General features: G+C 44.7%; 1 protein-coding gene across 1 annotated transcript in view; it reads right to left on the bottom strand.

Moving 5' to 3' along the window:
- Positions 1–23,147, bottom strand: part of LOC310862217 (ubiquitin-conjugating enzyme E2 variant 1) — a 199,878-nt gene that overhangs the window by 5,977 nt on the left and 170,754 nt on the right. The gene's annotated exons all lie outside the window — the stretch shown is intronic.

The raw sequence follows: 23,147 nt of genomic DNA, 5'->3' as shown, positions 1-23,147 counted from the left end.
GGCCAGGGGGAGGAGAACCACCTTCCGGCATAGTAGCCGCCGAAGCCTACTGAGGGGGCCGCATCCGTGTATAGTTGGAGGTCTTCGGGGGAGGAGACAAAGTCATTATAGAAAAAAGTGATGCCGTTCCAGTTAGAGAGGAGGAGGTGCCAGAGGCGCAGCTCCATTTGGCAGGGGGAGTCGAGCGTGACTTGGTGGTGAAGGGAAGGGACTGAAGTGGAGAGGTGGAGGAGGTTGGAGATGAAGGAGCGGCCTTGGGGGATGATGCGCATGGCGTAGTTCAGGTGGCCGAGTAGGGAAAGGAGCTGTTGCTTGCTGCACTGGGGGAGGTCCATGTAGTTGGAGAGGAGGAGGGTGATGCGGTTGAGCTTGTCGGGGGGCAGGGAGGCTTGGAGTGAGACAGTGTCCAGAGTGATTCCTAGGAATTCGAGGGAGGTGGAAGGGCCCTCGGTCTTCTCTAGGGCGAGGGGGACGCAGAGGTCGTTGAAAAGGGAGGTGAGTGTGGTGAGGCCGGATGCGGGGGGTGCGTGAGGGGGAGTGACGACAAGGAAGTCGTCTAGCAGGTGGGTGACGTAGGGGAGCTTGCAGTTGTTGAGGAGGATCCAGCAAAGGGCTTCGGCGAGGGTGTCAAACAGCTTTGGGCTGCTCCTGCAGCCAAAGGTGAGGCGGACGGCGAAGTAGTAAGCGTCCTGCCAGAAGACCCCAAAAAGATGCCAGCTGTCGGGGTGGAGGGGGAGGACTTTAAAAGCTGCGGTGACGTCGGCTTTGGCCAGCTGGGCGCCTTGGCCGGCGAGTCGGATGAGGTTTATGGCGCCATCTATGGTGGCGTATTGCATGGAGAATGGGGGGCTGGGGATGAGGCTGTTGATGCTGGGGGTGGAGGTGCCGTGGGGGGAGGAGAGGTCGAGGATGATCCTCTTTTTTCCTGAATATTTCCGGGTGGCGATGCCGAGGGGGCTGATGCGGTAGATGGGGAATGGTGGGGTGGAAAATGGGCCGATCATGAATCCGTTTTTTACTTCTTTTGTGAGCAGGGTGGTGACGGAGTCGGGGTCGGTGATGGCGGACTGGAGGTTTTGGCAGATGTGGCTGTTGGTGGGTAGGGTGATGAGGCCGGGGGAGAAGCCGTAGTTCAGGCCTCCGAGGAGGAAGCAGGCGGTTGCGGGGTCTGGGTGGCGTGATAGTGCGGCGGCCAGGGCGGGGATGTTGATGGGGGTGGAGAGGTGCCGGAGTAGTCAGCTGGGTCTGGAGGGATTGGTGGGGTGTTGGGGGCAGGAGGGGCGGGCATGGGCGCCCCCGCAGTGGGTGCATACATGGAGCATCCTGCAGACGGAAGCGGAGCAGCCTATGCCGTTGAAGTTGTTGCAAATTGCCTCTGTGCCACAGTAAAGGACTGGGCGGCCACGTACGTCGGTTGTTTGTTTGGAAGCTGGGTATTGGGGGGTTCGTTGCGGGGGCGGGGCGCCGATGGCGAGGAGGGGGGGAAGACTGGAAGCTGGTTTGGTGGTGGGTTTGGTGGTGGGTTTGGCGGCGGTGTGGACGTGCTGACTGGCGGCAGGGTACTGGCTGGTGGCGGGGGTGCGGGTGGCGGCGTGGACGCACTGGCTGGCGGGGTGGGTGGGGTTGCTGCACAGATTACAGGCGATGGCGAGCCTTCCTGCGAATATCCGGCAGTAGAGTTCCAGGTCTAGTTGACCCCAGTATGTGGCGGTGTTGAGCTGGTGGAGCCTTGCTGCGGCGGTGGCGGAGAACTGGCGGTGGTACTCTAGGAAGAGTGAGCCGCCGAACCTGACGGCTAGGTCTAGGATGGTGGTGTGGTAGTCGTCCAGCTCCTGGCGCCGGGCTGGGTAGGTGGAGCAGATGACGTCTCTGAATAGTGAGAATGCCAGGCCGAACTCGGCGACGGTGAGGATGGCGGAGCGTGAAGGGGTGGGGTTGCGGAGTTGGATGGCGAGGTCTCCGCACTCGATTATGCGGGATTCTGAGTTGGTGGTGGAGGGACGGAGGAGGGTGGCCAGGTCGATGTCGTTACCTGAGAGAATCTGGTTCCGGAGGGCGGCGCAGATGTTCTGGGGGTTTCTTGCTGGGGCGTTGGGCGGGACGACTGCTGGGGTTGCTGTGGAGAGAGAGAAGTTGGGAGGACGGGGGGGGAGAGGGTAGGAGGGGTCGGAAAGGAAGCTGGGGAGAACCAGCGTAGGGTGGTAGGTAGCCGGGAGGTGAGGGTAGGCAGGGTGAGCCTGTGGGAAGGCAGGAGAAGCCAGGGGGACGGTGGGTGGAGCCTCGGCAGGAGAAGCCATGAGGTAGGCGGGGAGAACCTCGGCAGGAGAAGCCATGAGGTGGGCGGGGAAAACCTCGGCAGGAGAAGCCATGAGGGGGGCGGGGAGAACCTCGGCAGGAGAAGCCATGAGGGGGGGGGGAACCTCGGCAGGAGAAGCCATGAGGGGGGGAGGGGGGACCTGGGAGGGCGGGTAGGCTGGGAGAGCCTGAGGGAAGGCCTGGATCAAAGCAGCCACGAGAGTGGCGATGGATGGGGGGATGGGGGGAGTTTGAGTGGGGGGGGTGGGGGGTGGTGCGGGCTGCGCGGCGGAGGAGGACGAGAGGGAGGAGGTCAAGAGGGAAAGGAGGGATGTGAGGGTGTGGGGGGCAGGCACTGAGGTGGGGGGGTTTGGGGGGGTCTGGCTGATTGGAGGGATTGTGATGGCGGGGGGGAGGGGGGTGGTTGAGCTGGTTGGAATTGTGCTGTTTGGGGAAAGTGGAGAGAAGTGAGGTAGGAATGGAGGGGGGGGGGGGGGGGAGTTGGAGGAGGGCAGTGTTGGGTAACTAACACTACGTAACTTAATGCTTGTAAATCAATTACGAAAATTAATTCAAGCAGAAAGTAATCTGAAAGTAATGCAAGCCAACCAACGCCGGGCAGCGTTGGGTAACTAACACCACGTAACTTAATGCCTGTAAATTAACCACGGTCAACTAATTAAGCAGTAAGTAATCTGAATATAATGCAAGACGCCCAACACCGAGCAGTATTGGGCAACCGGCACTACATAACTCAATGCTTGTAAATTGACCATAATGAATTAATTAGGCAGAAAGTAATTCAAATATAATGTAAATACCCAACACTGAAGGTGGGGGGGGGAAGAGAGGTTGGGATGACGCGGGACCGCTTGGACCGGCGGGTGACGTCATCGGTGGTGGCCGCGCTGGGAGCGCGCCTCGTGACGTCATCGGTGGGCGCCGTGTTTGAGGAAGTTGAAGGAGTTGCGTTGTTGTTGTTGTTGGTGCTGTCGCAGAAAAGTTTGAACAAACCCGCCTTGTTGGTGGAGCGGACGAACGGAACGTTGAGCAAGCGGAGCTGCTTGTGAAGTCCTACTACCGTCCAGTCGGAGATGGCGGGTTGTGGCGGGCTTGGGTTGCTGGGAGGTTGCGAAGCGGCGGAGCTGCGGGTGGCGGTGAGGACGCGCCTGGAGCGCAGGGTCGCCTGGGTGGGTGGAGGGAGGGCTGGTGCCGGTGGTTGGTGGCGAGTCTCACGACCCTTCCTCTTCTCGGAGCGGAGCTTTCGGATGCGGTCCCGAATGCGGCTCCGGATAAGGCTGAGCCTGGATGGCTGAGAGACGGCGGTCTGGGGGGCTGTGGTGGGACGGCTGTCATCGTCGCTGGACGTGTCAGTGTCAGGTATGAGCGTTGGGCTCCCCTGTCCGTCCGTGGGAGGATCGTCCTCCGAGGTGGAATAAACCATGGCAGGTGAGCCGCTGGTTTCGTGTTGCTGGTTTTTTGTTTCTGTTGCTAGTATGTGTATGTGTACGTGCGTTGTGGCGTGTACGAGCATACGAAAAGCATAGAGGATGCTGGGTTGTCTGAGGCGGGTATAAGTAGGCTGGGTAGATTGGCAAGGAGGGCGGAGGATGGCATGAGGGCATGGTCAAGGTGTGTTTCTCCGCCTCCTGAACATCAGTTGTTCCAGCTCCATCTCGCGCTGTTTGCTTGAAGATCTGTCCGTGCAGAGACCCTCCTGTCAAAATGAACTGCTCTACAAGCTCATCGCGGCTGTTGTATATAATTTAAAGTTTGGGAATCCTCTGTGCAGGCTATGATGACTGATTTTGAGATTTCCTGTTGCCTTATATGGTGTAGAATGGGCGTGGATGTTCCAACTAACCAGGCGACACCAGGCAAATCGCTTGGGAAAAATGCGGAAAGGATACACTCAGCGATCCGCACAAATGAAGTGATACACCATGCAGGTTCCTGCATGGTTCCATGCAGCGCGAGTCCGCGAGATCCGATCTACAAGCTCACAACTGTTGCACTTCGAGTAGAAGGCTGCCGAGTGAGCAGCCCCAATCGCGCATGATATAAATATCCTAATAAATAAATAAAAAGGTGTCGTGCTTGCGGGGCAGTTTCTGTATGGGACTCTATAGGCTAACTTGCCTAGAATGCATGCATTTAGGCATACAAGTGCACTCGGCTTATATCGTTTTTTTATGTGCTGATCGACCAATATGTTGGGGACACATGCCTACATATTTTATCTGAGATTTGGGGACTATTTATTGATTCAGCATGAAGACTAAAGCCTTCTGAATAAATCTATATGCAAGTGTATGCTTCCGCAAATTTCTCCGCCACCTAAAGAGGTCCCGTAGGATTTAGCGGAGTTTCCGAACAACCAACGTCAGCGTCAAGTTCACGGTCAATTCCATGAATTCCAAATTAATGTGGGAAATCCACGTAAATGCCTTTCCGCTGATATATTGACGTGACGCTAGCGGAAACGCGTTGAAGAATCAGGCCCATAGTGTGTAATGTGTATATTGTATAGTGTTATAGGCCTTCATTTATCAATCGAGTGTAAAATCTGCCACAGATTCGAGTGCAGGTTTCGTAGTACACCCACGTCGCCACGGCATTTATAAAGTGATCGCAAACAGCTGATCCTTCCTTAATTTTGTTTTCACATTAATAAATGTCACGGCTGAATTTGATCTGGCACGCCCTAAGAAATCAAGCCTCGCCCTCGTTTTTGCGACCTGAACCACTGCTATACGATCTGGAAACCATGGTTACCGTGCCTTTCTGCCCGCCTCGCCCCCCTCTCTCATACACACACACACACACACACACACACACACACGCTGCACGCACACGCAACTTGCAAGCCCAACTAACTGGTGTGTTGTTAAATAAATAAACAACGAACACCTGCATGAATTAAATAAAGTTGTAGGCCTACCCTGTCTGTTTCCCTCTCACCTCGCTTGCCTTGCTGTCATGTCCACGCACGCACGCACCTACATGACACATCGACATCGCATCGCCATGAATGGAATACGTTTGGGCTGGCCTATATTAATTTTACCCATTCGTGCGCAGTGCACGGCGAACGGGCGAAGGCGTGATACTGCGCACTGCTGTGATATTAAAGTCCTGTGGGTGAGTGTCAGTGATGCCTGCATGAGAGATAGGCTATCATGTCGTCAAGGCAGTCATAATCAACGTTTATGTAGTGATTTGATCATTGATGAACGAATCATAAACATATGGATGAAGGCTTGCTTGCATGTGTGCTGGTATGTGTTGGCGACGCACGCCGTGGTCCCGTCCTCAGGCTCCCGACCCCCGAAAATGATCACGCTTTTATCTGAACTGTCAAAACCTGTCTAAGCACTTATTTAAATGGTGGATGATTAAGCCCCTTACGCCTATAGCCTGCTAGTACTTACTACAAATAGGCAAGCTGTATGCTTGTCATTGTCACTTGGAAATAAAGGCGTGCAGTCCATTTATGCCTTTTTTAAATAATATCATAATCACATATGCCGCATCACCGCATGCGCTCCAAAATCATCTCACAAGTGCGCTCGCATAACAAGGCCAGTAAAGCACTGTTTGATTAAACACAAACTAATAGATTGTAAACATGTAATATTGTTTTGAATTGTGCGATTTGGAGTTGGAAATCTCTCTTTTGTTTTTTACATACACATACCGTTTTATATTAACATTTTAGGAGTGAAAACATATGTTTAAATGCCTGACAGCCTCTCTCAGCTGGCCAAACAATGCTGCTCCGCTGTTCTAAGACAGAAAAACAGGTGAGGACAAAGCGTACGACAGCTGCCGAGCAGACGTGACTTTTGAACGTTGTCACGTTCAATTTCAAGCTTTGCCGGAAATGTTAAATGCCGAAAATGTCGGTAATTTCGGCGTGCGCCCATATTTTGGCGTACGCACGGTTGATAAATGAGGGCCATAGTGTGTATATTGTACAGGAGGATTCACATACTGTGTGTGTGGAGGTCCAGGTTCATTACTGAAGTCATGAGGAAGTTCTTTAGATGTGTCACTCTTCATAGACATGTAGCTGGGTGTTGGAGACTCTGCTCTGTGGTGCAGACTTCTGGAATCATAACATTGTTTGTGTGAATGACATTGTCAATTCTTTTTTTTTTTTTTTGTATTATTGTTACATTTCATTTTATTTATACAGGGGTAACATCTTTTAGTTTCCTCTCACAACATTGCAGCGAAAAGAAAACTAAAATTGCAAAAAAACATTATATAAATTGTTATGTTGTGGTTTTACTAGGCATGTAAAATACTGTAGTTACAGGGCCTGGCCAAGAGGGGGCACAAGTACACCAGATTATGACTAGGCAGTCAGTAGGAGGCAGAGCCATATAGATTGATCTTAAATCCCTTTATTTTAGTTTTATAGTAATAGTACAACATAAACATTACAGAGACTTTAGTTGTCACTGTACAATACTTACTAAATATACAATACAATAACGGGTGATAGTTTAAACATGGCTTGTTGCATACTGTACACATACTGTACATATTACTGTTCACATACTATACATGCACACAAGCAGCCAGCCTGTCTACTGAACACCACACTGATTTGTACCACTTCATTCACAAACTGCACACACAGTAATTTACAATCTGTAGATTAACTTTGAACAGGATTGATACAACATTATTAGATGTTATGTCTTGTTTTTGTCATTCATGTAACTTAGCATGAGATCACATATAGTTGTATTATAGTGTTGTGTATATAATGCTGCTGCATTGTCTGAAGGAAGCCAAGTTTTACTCTTATGTACCTGTAGTGTACACAAGATGGAAGAATAAAGTATAGCATTGAACCTTGAATTGTATAGGAGGATTCACATACGTTGTATCTGGAGGTCCAGGTTCATTACTGAAGTCAGGAGGTTCATGACTCTTCATAGACACAGATGGAGGCTCTGCTCTGTGGATGTGATGTTTGTCAGCTCCCTCCTCCTCTCTCTCCTCACACCGACTCATCTTTGGTCTTCAGGAAACCTGTCAAGATTACAGTCACAATACACCAGGAAACAGTCAATGCTGGCCTAGTCCAGGCGCATGCCACATAATGCCACATAATAGGCTCTTATTGTCACGTCAGCTCGTCGCTTGTTTGAGTCCCGTTCATGACGACCTTTGCTGCATCTCTCCCCTTCTCTCTCTCCCTCTTTCCTGTCTGTCTTCACTGTAACTATCAACAAAGGCACAAAAGCCAAAAACTAATCTTAAAAAAAAAGAGAGGAAATGTTTGCTGTCATACCCTGACACATGGTGGTGTTACGGTGGAATTGGTGACCTATGGAAATATGTGACAATCGTGTAGACTCAGGAAATACACTGTAGACAATCACATAATGTCAGTGTCTGCAGCGGCGTCAACTCCGCGGGTGCTCAGGAGCAGAAGCACCCACAGGCAAAATAATAAGCCAATATCAATATGCAGTATATGCACCCACTGTCCACTGAAATGTCCCTTCCCCAGTGGGCTGCACCCACCGCCGTTATAGGAACCTGACGCCTCTGAGTGTCTGAATGTAAATCGTTGCGGTTTGTTTATTAGCAGAGTTCAATCTGTGGAGTGATGGAGTGGCTGAGATTTAGGATATTGGAATTTGGTTCTAGGGTAAGATTTCAGCGTAAGCCAATCAGAGACAGACACAAACGTATGTTTTCTCATGCCAGTACATCTCATTTTAATTGATTTGACATGAGTTGAGTCTTGCCTTCTGGGGAAAGTACTCACTCACGCACGCGCGCACGCACACGCGCACTCACGCACAGGCGCTGTCTGTCACTGAGGCATGCATCACCATAGTTGTGAGGTGATGCACAAAAGTTGTCATGTGACAACATTTCACATGGAAACCGGTGGGTGTGTGTGTGTGTGTGTGTGTGTGTGTGTGTGTGTGTGTTTTTTTTTTTTTTTCAAACAAGGTTCATGTTTTAGGTTGTTTTTAGAGAAAGTAAAAGGTGAGTGTATCTTTTTTTCATTTGCTGCTTTCTTTCGTTTTAGGGATTTTAGCTGTTTTTGACATGGCATTCGAGCATGGGGCTAAATATGAATTTCTTTACAAAATGTTATAGCGATTTATTTTTTTATTCTTTACTATAGTCCTACTAGACCCCAATACATTACATTTGGCCACAAAAGATCACAGGATCTACTGAATGTGTCAAACTGACATATTGAGCCTATACAAGCCTTCCCCCAGTAGGCTACCTTCACATTCAGTAGATCTCGTGATCTTCTGTGGCCAGATGTAATTTCCTGGGTCTAGTAGGACTATAGTAAATAATAAATAAATAAATCGCTATAATAATTTGTAAAGAAATACATATTTAGCCGCATGCTCGAATGCCCCCGCCCCCCTGTCAAAAACAGCTAAAATCCCTAAAATGAAAGAAAGCAGCAAATGAAAAAAAAAAGAACACTCATCTTTTACTTTCTCTCATAACAACCTAAAACATGAACCTTGGTTGAAAAAAACTAAAGTTGTCCTTTAAAATGAAGATCAACTATAATGCTGCCATGTACGGGGTGTTCGAGGAAAGAATGTCTGCCCTAGAACGGGATTTTTACTGGACTGTCATTTGCACCGTTGTAAACAAACTGTGGAAAACCAGGTGTGCCATGGTAATTCACCAGGAGGCCATCTCGGGAGAGGTGGTCTTCAAACAAATCCAAACTGAACTAAAAAGACAAAGAACTCTAGACGCACGAAAAAAGAAACTGACACCATGGCACCTACAGTATTAACAATAACATTGTAAAAAGAACAAGAAAAAAACACTTTTGTATTGAAATGCATTGATTTATATATATTTATATTATTGTAACTTATATGTGTATATATGTAATTTTGCATAAATTGTAAACCCTGAATAATTTTCAATAAAGTATATATAAAAAGCAAAGAGTTAAGCACCCACTGACACAATAGTAAGCCAAATAGCACACACTGACTGAAGGCTGAAGCTCCCCTCCCCCTGGTCATTTTGCACACACCTTTACGGTGTTCACAGAACAGGTATTCAAATGCTAATACGGTGGCTTTGTTCCAGTGACCGCACGGTTCATTCACACTCCTGCAGCAACACTAATTCTTTACTGTTGATCATGCTGAGATGTTGGAACAAGATGCTGAAACAATTGAATGTGTTCGTTGTGAACTGAAAACGCTTTCAGTTCACAACGAACACATTCAATTGTTCAGTTCTCTGTGTTGGTGTTGTGTCAAAATGGTCGACTGTGTTTTAACACACATAAAGTAGGCTAGGGAGTGTCTAGAGACAAAACAGGTTTTGCGTGTTGTGTGTGTGTGCGTCAGTGGCCTTAGTTTACTCATATGTGAATCTAGATCATGAAATGTAGCACATTTTGTTAAAGAAAACGCTTCAACTTAAGTGATTGGCACACAGCACATGAAGCATACACATAGTACATTTAGCCAAAAGCTAAATACATAAAAATTGTCACAACCTACTGTGTAATGAAAGGTAGAAAATAAAAGCAGTGCACCTCGGCCCACAAAGGCTACAAATCTATCAAATTGTTACCACACCCCCCTAAATTGAATAATTCAAAAAATGGACAAGACTAAAGACAAATGCAATAAAGTTCAGAATTATTACAACATATGGTATGAAACATTTATTCAAGTATCACAAAGTGTCACAGCATCTGACTTTAATGTACAGCTGGCGACCTTTGGGGTCGCCATCACGACCTCAATAGCTGCTAACTAAAACAGTTTTGGCTGTAAAACCAGATGAGCTACACATGCAAACATGACTGTGTCTGTCATGTTTTTGACCATTACAAATACGTTGGAATGTTTATCATTGATAGGAATATTTCTACCATTATACTGTATAAGACCAAGGACTGTATAAATTAATAAATATATAATAGCATCGATAGCTAGAGAGCTAGAGCTCCGGAACACCGGAACTGTATAAATACTTTTGGAAGTAATCTAATTATAACAAGATACTCTTCACCCAAACACTGAGGCACAGGGCCTGTAACAATATACTGAAGTGGTTCTAAAACCTATAATGAGTAAAAGTCAGAGTATAACAGAGTTAACCAAAATACCTTAGAATGAATTTGACAGACACAAGGAAGACAACTTCAGACAAGCAGAGCTACCAGTCTGCTAGAGAGAATCCTAACTTCAAGGGCAAAAAACATGAGGCTGGGTGTTATGGCAATCGGAAACAAAACAATTCTTATCTACCCATGCTGGCTAGGGGAGACGTGTTACTATTTTAAAGTCAGTGGGACAGCATGACATCAAATGTCAGTCACAGGGCAATTCATAATCCATAATTCTGCAAGACCATAGGGGACCATGAGAACCGTCATCCACCAAAATAACAGATCTACAAAAGAAAAATACCTATCAATCATTATGATTGGGTGTGTCTGGAACCCTATGGCTACGTGAAAATTAGTGAAGTTTTGAATTTTTTTGACAAAAGTCTATTTTAAACACATTAAAATGCTCTGATTTACATCTATCTAGAACAGTGTTTCTCAACCTATGTACCGCGGCACTTTACTGTGCCTTTGATTTGTCCAGGTGTGCCTCGAGATTTTGACCAAAAGTAACACTAGCCCTCCCCCGAAAGCGATAGCTAGGCGTCCTATTGTCGTCGTTGTTGTTGTCACACGTCTAAATAGACGTGCGAAAACATGACGACGGAACAATAGACTCTTAACGACCATCGGCCATATAAATGTTAATCGCCTGGCAACTTTACTGTATAAATGGGGCACAGACATGGCATTCACATTGTACAGCTACTACAAGATGGAACCAGCAGCAAAAAAGAGATGCACCCAGAAGACGCTACATTTCGTTCCCTCCAGAAAGACACCACCAGAACCCGACAGCACAGACAGCGCCGCTGTGTCACCTGCATCTGATGACGGCACAGCAAGCGCTCCCTCGCCGCCGGGGGGAACGGCGACTACTACCAACGCAACGCCTACAAAGAAAGCCCCTGCCAGACTGTACCGTGATGATTACATGAAGTTTGGCTTCAAGTTTACTGGGGATAAAATGTACCCGATTCCGCTGTGTATAGTTTGTGGATTCAAGCTTGCAAACAGCAAGCAACAACAACAAGCAGCTATGACCGGGCGATACAAGGGATTTGTTAGCCGAGTGAAAGAGATTAATCCTGACGTCATGGCTACACACTGTTTTTTACACCGCGAGGCGCTGGTTGCAAAGACTTTACCAAAAGACCTGTTAGTTGTGTTGGAAAATGCAGTAAGCGTCGTTAACTTTATTAAAGCAAGACGCCAGGACCACTGAAAAGCAGGCTGTAGCCTGTTCGCCACACTGCGAGGAAATGGAGGCGGAACATCAAACTCTGCTTTTGCACACTGAGGTTCGATGGCTTTCCAGAGGAAAGGTTTTGTCGCGTGTATATGAACTGAGGGAGGAATTAAAGTGCTTTCTGTCCGCAGACTGAGACAGAACTTGTCAAACATATTTACTTTTCTTTTTATCAATTATTTTTTACGATTTTCTTTGTACAAAAGTGCTCAAGTTTAAGACCATTGTATTGTGGCAAAATATTTTTCTTCTTGTTTTTACAACTCCTTTTTTTATTTAGAAGTATTACTTTGCATTGACAAATTGAACATTGTGTGCTATATTTTGTATGAGTTTTCAAAAATAAATTGGTGAAACTGAGGCACTGTCTCTGTCCTTTTCTTTCTCTTTAAAGTGCTGTCATGTGTGTTTTTAAAAGTATATTGGGTTCATATATATATATAAATAATATATATAGTATATATATATATATATATATATATATACACACCGGTATATACAGTATATAAACACACCATATATCTAGGTGTGCCCCGAGATTTTTAGGCTATGAAAAGTGTGCCCCGGGACAAAAAAGGTTGAGAAACACTGATCTAGAACACTCTAATATACACATTCCTATTGATACAGATAGGAGTATTAAATAATGAATGCACAAAATCTCTGTACGTGCATAGACGTATCTCGAAAATCGTCCAACCGACCAACTTTAAACTCGGCATGTGCGTTGCTGCTGACTCCAGGTACATTTTTATGTCCGATGTCGAGTTGATTGGATAGGTAGTTGTCCAGAACCACCTACAGTATGTACGCCCAATCGCCCATACATAGGTGTTGGCGTAACAGTATAGTATAGTATAGTGTAGTATAGTATAGTATATAGTATAGTGTAGTATAGTGTAGTATAGTGTGGTATATGGAAATCACAATTCACAATAATATAGCTTAAATAACTGTATATAGTGTGACATTACTTTGTCTCTCAGCTGGGCAAACATGTAATGACATGAGGGTCCTTAGCAGGCTATAGGAATCTCAGTGTAGCCCGTGGCCACTAACTTTATGACCCACAAACAAATAGTTGGGGGTTGTTTGCCATGTTAGGACATGCACCTACTGTGTTCACAGTAGGTGCATGTCCTAACATGGCAAACAACTCACCATGGCAAACAATTCACCATACCATTCAATCACCATGCTAGGTTCACCGTACCATTTTAACAAGTTTTCAAACATTATATTCCAGACAAATTATTTATTTTACACAAATCCAGTATTTTCTTTATCTTTTCATTTTCTTTTCCTCTTTTCAATTCAGTAGCAAATTACTGAAATGACTTTTTTGTCATTACATATTTTAGAAAGACCCTGTATTGTATCATTTATTACACTCCCTGTGCTGTTTGCATCAAGATTCAAGTTGTGATTTAATTAAATTTAGTCCTACTAGAAATTACCAGGAAATTACATCTGGCCACAAACGATCACGGGATCTACTGAATGTGAAGGGGACAAGGTTTGGTGACAAACTTACATATTGAGCTTATGACACACATATGGCATCCCCCTAGTATCCCCTCTTCACATTCAGTAGATCCTTTGTGGGGTTTGTGGAAAAAATACATATTTAGCTACCTGTTGGAATGCCCCCTAAAACAGACTAGACATTAGTTCCAGTAAAGTGATTAAAAACACCTACCCGATATTAATCTTTAGGCTTGAATCCAATGTGGCAAAATGGAGTGCATGGTGTTCAGTTCTCTGTGTTGTGGCCGGGTTGTGAGGTTGTGTCAAAATGGTCGACTGTTTTAACACACAAAGAAGGGAGTGTCTAGAAACCAAAGTCACCAAACTGGTTTTGTGTGTGTGCACAAAGTAAAGAACGATAACTGGGCTGCCACAAAATGTCAAGAGTGAGACTCTATTGTCTTATTGTGTTCGACCTATCTATCTATCTATCTATGCATGCTCAGACCCAGCCAGCAAGCCACACACATAGTGCTCAGACCCAGCCAGCCAGCCAGCCACACACATAGTGCTCAGACCCAGCCAGCCAGCAAGGCACACACATAGTGCTCAGACCCAGCGAGCCAGCAAGCCACACACATAGTGCTCAGACCCAGCCAGCCAGCCAGCCACACACATAGCTCCGTAAGGGAGCGGTCAGTGGTTGAAAAAATCTTCAAAAAACTGAAGAGGCTACTGGAGATTGGAGAACCTGATTTGGACATGATCTGATGCAGGACAATACGTCACTATGACAGAAAGAGAAGATGGGTCTGGCCACATTCATTCACCCCATAATCTCAGTGTTAATTGGGGAATATGTTGTGAAATAAAAAGTCAGAAGACTGGAATGTGGGAAAATGCCTTATTTTTACATTTTCTTAGTTCAAACATCTGTGGGCTCTCTCTGAACAGAAACAAGTCGCGATGCGGCCCCTCCCCCTTCACTTCACACACACACACACACACACACACACGCACGCACGCACACACACACACACACACACACACACACAGACGACTTTGTCCCTATAACGTGCACGGGCTACTGGCACCGTTCCACTTCCTCATATCACGCAAGAGACGCCACACACCAGTATACAGTAGAAGTAGCCCAAACATTTAGAATCTCGTAGAGGGTTTTTTTCGATTCTGACGAATCTCTCTACGAGAGTCTAAAACATAACCCCCCCCTTTACCGTCGAAAGTTGAACGTTTGTGCCTCAAAATCACTCTTACCTTGTACAAATGCAAAATCTAAGCTGCTTTTAATGTTGCCCCACTTGTTTGTGAGGTGTACGGATTCAGATTAAACACGGAACATGCTTATGTTTCAATAAAAAAGCTATTTTAATCCACTCTGTTTCTGAATCCTCCATTGTAAATGCGGTAAACGGCGCAACAGAATATTGCCCGCGCCCCTAGCGGCCAGGGTTCTCTTGCGCATTTACAATGGAGAGAAAAGCAAGATGGCCGCCAGATTCCGAGACAGAGTGGATTAAAATACCTTTTTTATTGAAAAATAAGCATGTTCCGTGTTTAATCTGAATCCGTACACCTCACAAACAAGTGGGGCAACATTAAAAGCAGCTTAGATTTTGCATTTGTACAAGGTAAGAGTGATGTTGAGGCACAAACGTTCAACTTTCGACGGTAAATGGGGGGGTTATGTTTTAGACTATCGTAGACAGATTCGTCAGAATCGAAAAAAACCCTCTACGAGAATCTAAATGTTTGGGCTACAGTAGAAGAGAGATAGTCACAGGTCACTTTGACACTTACTCACTTGTTGTAACTTGTAGTTGTGGGGGCTATATTGTCTTCCATGAAAAATATTTCGAAGCGATGTTAAACTCCGCATGGCTCATTTCCATGCGTCACACAGTCAGGGACCCTGCTGACGATTTGGTCCACTGTTTACCCTCCTACTGCATATATCAGCGCTGCATGCAGATCGGCTATTTTACCGTTTGTGAGGACGCACACATGAGCGCGCGTTATTACGCGGCGGAGCCGCGGAGAAAATTGTTATTTATAATGCGTGTGAAATGGCATGTGTGGCGTGGTGCGTGGTAAAGGGTTAAATTGCGTGACTGTCACACTCAAAGGGTGAGACATGGCAGCCCTTGAGTGATGATGATGTGGTTTAGGGCAGTGTTTCCCAACCTGTGCAGCTCAGTGTTGCCAACTTAGCCGATTTGTTGCCATATTTAGCTTCTTTCCAGACCCCCCTATAGTGACTGAATTAGTGAAAAGCTTCTGGCGAGAAATCTAGCTCCTTTTTCTGGTGAATTGGGAACAAATCGTGTTGACAGGCGCCAGAGATAAGACCCTAATTTTTCTTAATTTTCCTTCTCAGCCTCAAATCCGCTAAGTTGGCGAAACTAAAAGTGGTCGGCGCGTCTGACTCAGTGGCTTCCTCGGCTCGGTTATGTGCACAGACTGCCAGTGCTTCCTCCTTTCTTGCAGCAAGAAAGGAGGAAGCACTGGCACCTCACTTTAGTCTGCTAGTAAAAATAAAATACACACTCAGATGCATAAAGTATTAACCTTCAACCTGTATGGATCGGAACAAAATAGCGTTCTAAACGTTAGTTGAATTGAGGTATATGTTTTTTTTATATTATTGATTGATTTATTGATATTGATATTGATATTAAATTGATATTTATTAACAGTTTGCAGAATTACAGTACATTTCAAGCACAAACTCAATACAAAGACTGTTAACTGTGAGTGGACGACCCAATTAAGCATTACACTTGTTTACAACAGGGTCCACCATGTTCAATTAATCAAAACATTTAGAGACGTACAAATAGACACTTCTATATAGTTAAAGAACAGAACAGGAATTCATCATAAAGGAAGCAAAAAGGGAAAAGAATGCAGTGAGGGGGAAAAAGGGGGTGGGGGGGGATTCAGATTTTACGGGAGCCAGTTCGAATTGCAGCCGTCCGTAGGTGCCCTTTGAGAGCGGTTTTGAAGGAGTCAAGGGATTCACATGTCTTAATGACTGTTGGTAGGGCGTTTCACATTCTGGTGGCATAGGAGCGAAAATAATTTAGTCCCTTGTTTGTGCCAAATCTGGGTTGTACATGGTTTGTTGCACTCCCTCATGTGTGGACTTCGTTTACATTAAGGAAGTATTTAGACAGGTACATGGGTATCTTGGTGGTGTATCGAATCTTGTGGCCCAGACCCATTGCAAGATGCTGTACTCATGTCGTCGACCCTAAGCCATCCCAGCCTGTCAAAGTGGGCAGGGGTGAGGTGGGTTCGGGGGGTGAGGCCAAGTAGGAGCCTGACCAGTTTGTTTTGGGAGGTCTGGAGCCTTGTTTTAAGGGCCTTTGAGGTGCTGTGGTACCAAGAGGTGCATGCATAGTCAAAGAAACCTTGTACGAGGGCTCCTGTTAAGGTCTTCAAGGTGATTTTGTTGACCAGTGAGGAGATCCTGTAAAGGAATCTTGTTCTTTGATTGACTTTTTTGATTACGTTGGTGGCCATTTTATCACCGGAAAGATTGGCCTCCAGGATGGAACCTAGGTATAGGTAATTTAATCTTTTCGTGTGATAATATTGTCACCCACTTAACCAAGAAGCCATCAGCCTTGCTGAGATTACTATTTGATCCGAAGAGAATGGATTCAGTTTTTCCCAGGTGTAAGGATAGTTTGTTACAATGTTACAATGCGTTTAAACGAGCAGCGAATTGTCCGAGTTCAGACCACAGCACAGAGTGCCTCTGCTGCCTCAGTGTCGAAAAACCCCTATACATAACCACGCCCCACTGCCCCAGCAACGGATCCACGAATCAGTTAATAATAATATATATATTTTGAAAAAGAAAAGTTTCAGTGTTTTTTTCCTAAAAACTTTAGTTTACCCACGCGACGTCGTCGTATACACTCACTCTACTCTATAACATTAGCTCTTCAACAGAAGGAAACCTAAGAAGCATGTCTAAACATTACACTCAAAAGCACAGGAGGGAGTGGGAAACTATTCTTGAATTCAAGGGATGGTTAAAGCCATACGTGGGCAATGACAGACGTGCATATTGCATGTATTGTAAAACGGACTTTTATGCTAAACTTAGCGATATTAAAAAGCATGTGGCTTCCCAGAAGCGCATACAAAAGGCAAAGCCTTACAATAGAGCTACACAAAGCACTTTGCCACCAACAAGAAAATAGATGAGGCAAAAAAGGCAGAGGAATTATTAATTTATTGCCATGGCTATGGCAGAGCACTGCTCCATGCTGGCATGTGACCACATTGGGGAAGCATGCAAAGTGGCATTAAGGATTCCACTGCTGCCACCAATTTCCCAATGCATAGGACCAAGTGCACAGAAATGATAAATGGCGTTCTGGCTCCATATTGTCTCAGGCGCTTGGTTGCAGATGTGGGTGACCAACGCTTCAGCCTCCTACTTGATGAGTCCACTGACATCAGCGTGTCAAAGTAACTTGGTGTGGTCATACGTTACTTCCGTGAGAGTAAAAACAACATAGTGTCAGCATTTCTAGGGCTTGTCGAGTTGGAGTCTGGGGATGCCAGGGCTATAGAGCGTCGCAGTCCCTCCCCCTTTCAGAGCAACGATTGGCCCAGGAAATGAATCTCAATGCATTTTCCTCATAGACTTTTCAGAAAGTATTTATTTAAAGACCTTTTAAGCGTCGTACGAAGCCAACTCTTGTCGTGACAAATCATGACAACACACACAATATTTTGGACCAAACAAATAATTACAAAGAAGAAAAACAACAAAAAAAGTGTTAAAACCTGCCGTTTTTTCCCTACTTTCTAATTCTTTGTTCGGTCCAAAATATTGTGTGTGTTGTCATGATTTGTCACGACAAGAGTTGGCTTCGTACGACGCTTAAAAGGTCTTTAAATAAATACTTTCTGAAAAGTCTATGAGGAAAATGCATTGATTCATTTCCTGGGCCACTCGTTGTTCTGAAAGGGGGAGGGACTGCGACGCTCTATAGCCAGAGCTGTTTTGGCCTTCATGCAGAAATGTGGACTGAAGAAAGAGAAACTCCTAGGCTTAGGAACAGACAATGCCTCTGTAATGACAGGGGTCAACAATGGGGTCCACAAGGTGCTGAAGGAGGAGTGTGGGTTGAAGTAGCTTGTCCTCATCCGTTGTGTGTGTCACTCCCTGCAGCTGGCTGTAAGTCATGCCAGCAAGGACACTGTTCCACGCAGCATTGAATACCTTGTGCGGGAGACGTACAACTGGTTTTCAGTGTCTCCCAAACGAAGAGAGGCTTACAAGGCCATATATGAAACCATCAACCTTGGTAATAAACCACTCATGATCACCAAGGTGTGTGCCACACGCTGGCTTTCAGTTGAACCGGCTGTCACGCGTATTTTGGACCAGTGGGAGGAGCTTAAGTTGCATTTTAGCATCACCAAAGCAACTGAGCATTGCTACATGGCTGAGGTGTTGTACAATATGTACAATGACCCTCAGAACGTCCTATACCTGACCTTTCTGAAGTCAGTGTTGGGTGAGGTACAGCAGGCCATTAAGGCTTTTGAGGGGGAAAAGGCAGACCCAGCTGCTTCAGATTTCAGATTTTTATTGAAGGGACAGCCCCTTGAGATGCAGCATCTCATTTTCAAGAGGGACCCATAAAAAACAAAATACAGAAAAGCATACTGTACACAAATACACAAAATATGCAGTATACAAACAGATATACAAATACATTCATATATACACAAATAGCTTGCTCACCATCTTCCACCTACACCACCAACCACCACATAATACACAGTGTAGATAAGGTCACAGCGCAAATATTTCAGGGTCATAAAGGTTACAGTCAGGTTAGAAGCATAGACAAGTTGAGTCTAGATGTGAATGTAAGGAGGTCCTGAAGCAACTATATGACGAGATGGATCTAAGATATAGAGGGAGGTTGTTCCAATCGAATGGGGCTTTGTAGGAGAAAGACCTATACGCCCAACCACATTGGAGATTTTGGGGATTTTAAAGTAAGGGTATTGTAGATGTCTTAGTGGATAGGATGAGGTAGACTGAGTCAGGTACTGTTTTAAGTAAAGCAGGGCACCTAAAATAAATGCATTTATAAGTGAAGAGATACCAGTGTAGTTGCCGTCTTGATTTAGGCTGCAGCCAATTGAGTGATTTGTACATGAGGCAGTGGTGGGTATCATATGGGCATCTCAATACAAACATGCACAGGGAGTTGTATAAAACATTTAGAGGTTTAAGATGAGAGTCAGTTGTGTTCAGGTACACAACATCTGCGTAGTCAATAATGGGAAGAATCACTTGAGCAATAATTATTTTCCTAACATCAAAGGAGAAGCAATTAATAGAACGGTAAAGTGAGCTTAGGCAACCATAGGTTTTTTTAGTAATGTAGTCTATGTGTGGTTTGAAGGTAAGCTCTGGGTCGAGCCACACTCCAAGATATTTAAAGGAGTCAACTTTCTCAAGTTGAGAGCCATTTGAAAAATTAATGCCTATTCCAAGTGTGCTTGCTTGACTGTGTCGTGTGCCAAACACCATGCTGCAGGACTTTCTCTTATTCAACAGTAATTTATTATTGTGGAGACAGTTCTGAACAAGGTTGAAATCGGATTGTAAGGATGATTGACTGCTTGATTGCTTGATTAGCTTGATCAAGTCAGTCAGCAGCAGGGTGCTAAATCCCCTGGCAATAGGCCGTGTTGGGACCCATGAAAAAGTGCTTAGAAAATGAGTTTCGTTCCCATGTCAAGCGAACTACGCATTCAATGCATTTTTTCATAGATAATACCCTTCTAGACTTTGGGTTAAAAGTTCTACTCATAAAAACCTGCTGTTTTTTTTTTAAAGCCATAAATGTATAAACAGTGTATAACCAAAAAACGAAAATCGTGTGCTGCTGTTTTTGCTTGTAAAATGTGTTTTTGGCAACACAATTTTTTTCTCAAATGTCAAATGCATATACATAACATCTGACATAAGTATTGGTGCCTTTAGTTTACTCATATGTGAATTTATATCATGAAATGTAGCATATTTGTTAAAGAATATGCTTCAACTTAAGTGTTTGCCACACAGTACAATGAAACCTACACAGTAAATTGTGCCAAGAGCTTATGTTTCATACATAGAAAATGTCTCAACCTAATGTGTAATGAAAGGTAGAAAAGAAAATCAGGGCACCTTGGACCAACATGGCAGAAAATCTATCAAAATGTTACCACGCCCCCAAATTGGAATAATGCAAAGGACAAGACTAAAAATTGAAGTACTAGAGGTCAGAATTATTACAACATATGGTATGAAACATTTATTTATTTACAAGTTCCGCAAAGTGTCACACATTACCAGTCCCTACACTGTCCTAGGGCAGAGCTTCCCGCATTGTGCCCCCTCTCTCCCCATGTCTCACCATGGAGTGACTACATGAACTCACACTCAGGCCTCTGACTATTGGCCCAAACCATCTGTCTAGAGACAGGTTTTCCCAAAGCATTCACTTATTAATCTAGTGAACATGCAACACAGACAACTTAAATATAGAAAAAGACGGGCACAAATGTATAAATAAAGGGATTTTTTCACAATGAGAAACAAATTAATTTAAACATAGTGTCATAGCCTTTCTTGTGAGTGAATAAATCAATAAAATTGAAACTTTTCAGTATGAAAGAGGTTCTTTTTTGTTTACTGAACTGTCAAGGACACAGTTACCTGTAGTCTGAAGCATCAATATCCTCATTCTTCTTAACAATGTCTATGAACTTCTTCCTTAGTTGGTTCATTTTCAGGATGACTCGTTCGCAGAATATGTTGTAGCTGGCAGCAAAGGGTTGTTAATTTCTGAAAACACACACACACACACACACACACACACACACACACACACAGACAAAAAAATACTTAACATGTGCAAAGGTGTCTGCTGTCAACATTGTATCTAAAGACAGCCAAAATACAGAGTATATATATATAGTATCACACATTTACAATTCAAAATGTAGGTGAAATTTGTTTTTGTATCTTCTATCCATTATATGGTTATTACAAGAAAGAAATAGGTGAAGGGGGGGGGGGGCAAGGAGATCAAGGCAATAAAAGAAAATGCTCCCTCTCTCTCTGTACGTGTGTGTGTGTGTGTGTGTGTGTGTGTGTGTGTGTGTGTGTGTGTGTGTTGGGTGGGGGGCTGTAAATAACAGTGACCTGCCCCCTTGACCTCCATGCATTCCTAATAATGTAGTAATTCAATCAGCAGTGTTTCAGTCTCTGTTCTGTAGATAAACACTTTTATCAATGATAAGTATAATATAATATAATAATATATAAATGCACTACATCACAAGACCACCGCCTTTCTATCTGCAAACTTCCTTACCCAAAAAGACATGATATTCAACATATTCAACAGAGTGATCCCACAAAGCCTTGGCCTCAAACACAGCACATCAAAGACCTCTGATCTAATGGGAAAATGATAGGTCTGTATGTAAATACCGGTAGCACAGTTATCGTCATAATCAATATTTCACAGTCCAAAACTGGCATGCATTTTCCAGTCCAATGTTAACGTGTGTGTGTGTGTGTGTGTGTGTGTGTGTGTGTGTGTGTGTGTGTGTGTGTGTGTGTGTGTGTGAGAGAGGGAGGGGGGTCGCTTACCTGACAGACACTGTTTCTGCTTGTGAAAGCTTCTTCCGTTTTCCACCAACAGTAATATATTTGTCCACAAATGATGCAGATGGCTGGAAGGACATGGCCAGCAGAAGGGACGTGACTGTCCGAGGCAGCGTTCTCCTTCTTTCCCCTGCACCGTCTGTGTGCAGCGTTTCTCGGCCAAACACAATCGTCTTTTACAAATAAAGCGACAGTAACACGTGGCGTGAAACACAGCGTCCTCGTTAGAGTCCTTTGATTCCCTTTTACGCACTTTTCCCCGCTGTTTTGGTTTATTTTTCCCCTCTTGGCTGGTTGAACTGGTGGCCGCCATTGCTCTAATATTATTATGGGAAGGGAATAAAGCTGCTACGCGATTGGTCCACGTGACCAAAACAACACCACTCCCCTTGCACATATTATTACGCCTTGTAAGAAATAGTCCCGTTTTAGATCGCGGATTATAAAATAACTGCAGCGTCGGCCGAGTAGAACTTTTTTATTAGTACTTTCTACCTATAAATCTCTTTTATGGAGAAAAAATTGTGTAGTCCCCCTTCCGTGGGAACGGACCTGAACGAAAAGGGACCTCACAATACGGCCTACAAAGGTTGATGTCCTCAATGAGCCCATAGATGGGTTCATCAGCCCCAAACCCTATCTTGGGTACCTTTTTGAAACAAAGGCAGATGAGGCCCGCTTGCCAGAAGTAGATGTGTAGCATTCATCATCACCCTGACCAAAGAGCTGAGGCAGAGATTGCCTGACAACATAAAAGCACTTCAGGGCATGTCTGTCTTGTGTTGCTGGGGCTCTACAGCCCACGAAGAGCTTTGGAGAAATCCTAAACATTGCCAAGCTCCTTGGGTACTCTCCCAGTGATATTGATAAGATCATGCAGCAATGCGGTACAATCCACCTTTGTAAGTGGAATGGACTGCAGGACACCATGGGCTTTTGGGTTGAAGTGTGGCAGTTCAGGGATACATGTATATACATAATATGTGACCAGATTTGACTGAGAGATTGCCATCGCGCACATTCCAGCTTTTCACCAGAGGAGAAAAACTTTGTTTCTTTTTTTAAATGAGTTAATAGCACAGGCAGACTCTTCACATACTAGAGCATGTCTGAAATAAGTGTCAAAGCTGAAATTGACATGTAAATATGAAAATAATGCTTAAACATGTAGCTAGGTGTAATGTTAGAGACCACAGAAGTTGTTGAGCATGTTATCTCAACTCGCTGTTTTCTGCAAGACATCACTCTATAAGCCAAGTCAA

Source organism: Protomyctophum parallelum, assembly GCF_964188405.1.
Source record: "Protomyctophum parallelum genome assembly, chromosome: 7".
NCBI classification, from domain to species: Eukaryota; Metazoa; Chordata; class Actinopteri; order Myctophiformes; family Myctophidae; genus Protomyctophum; species Protomyctophum parallelum.
Note: the sequence above shows the minus strand (reverse complement) of the source record. Positions and strands in the feature narration are given on the sequence as shown.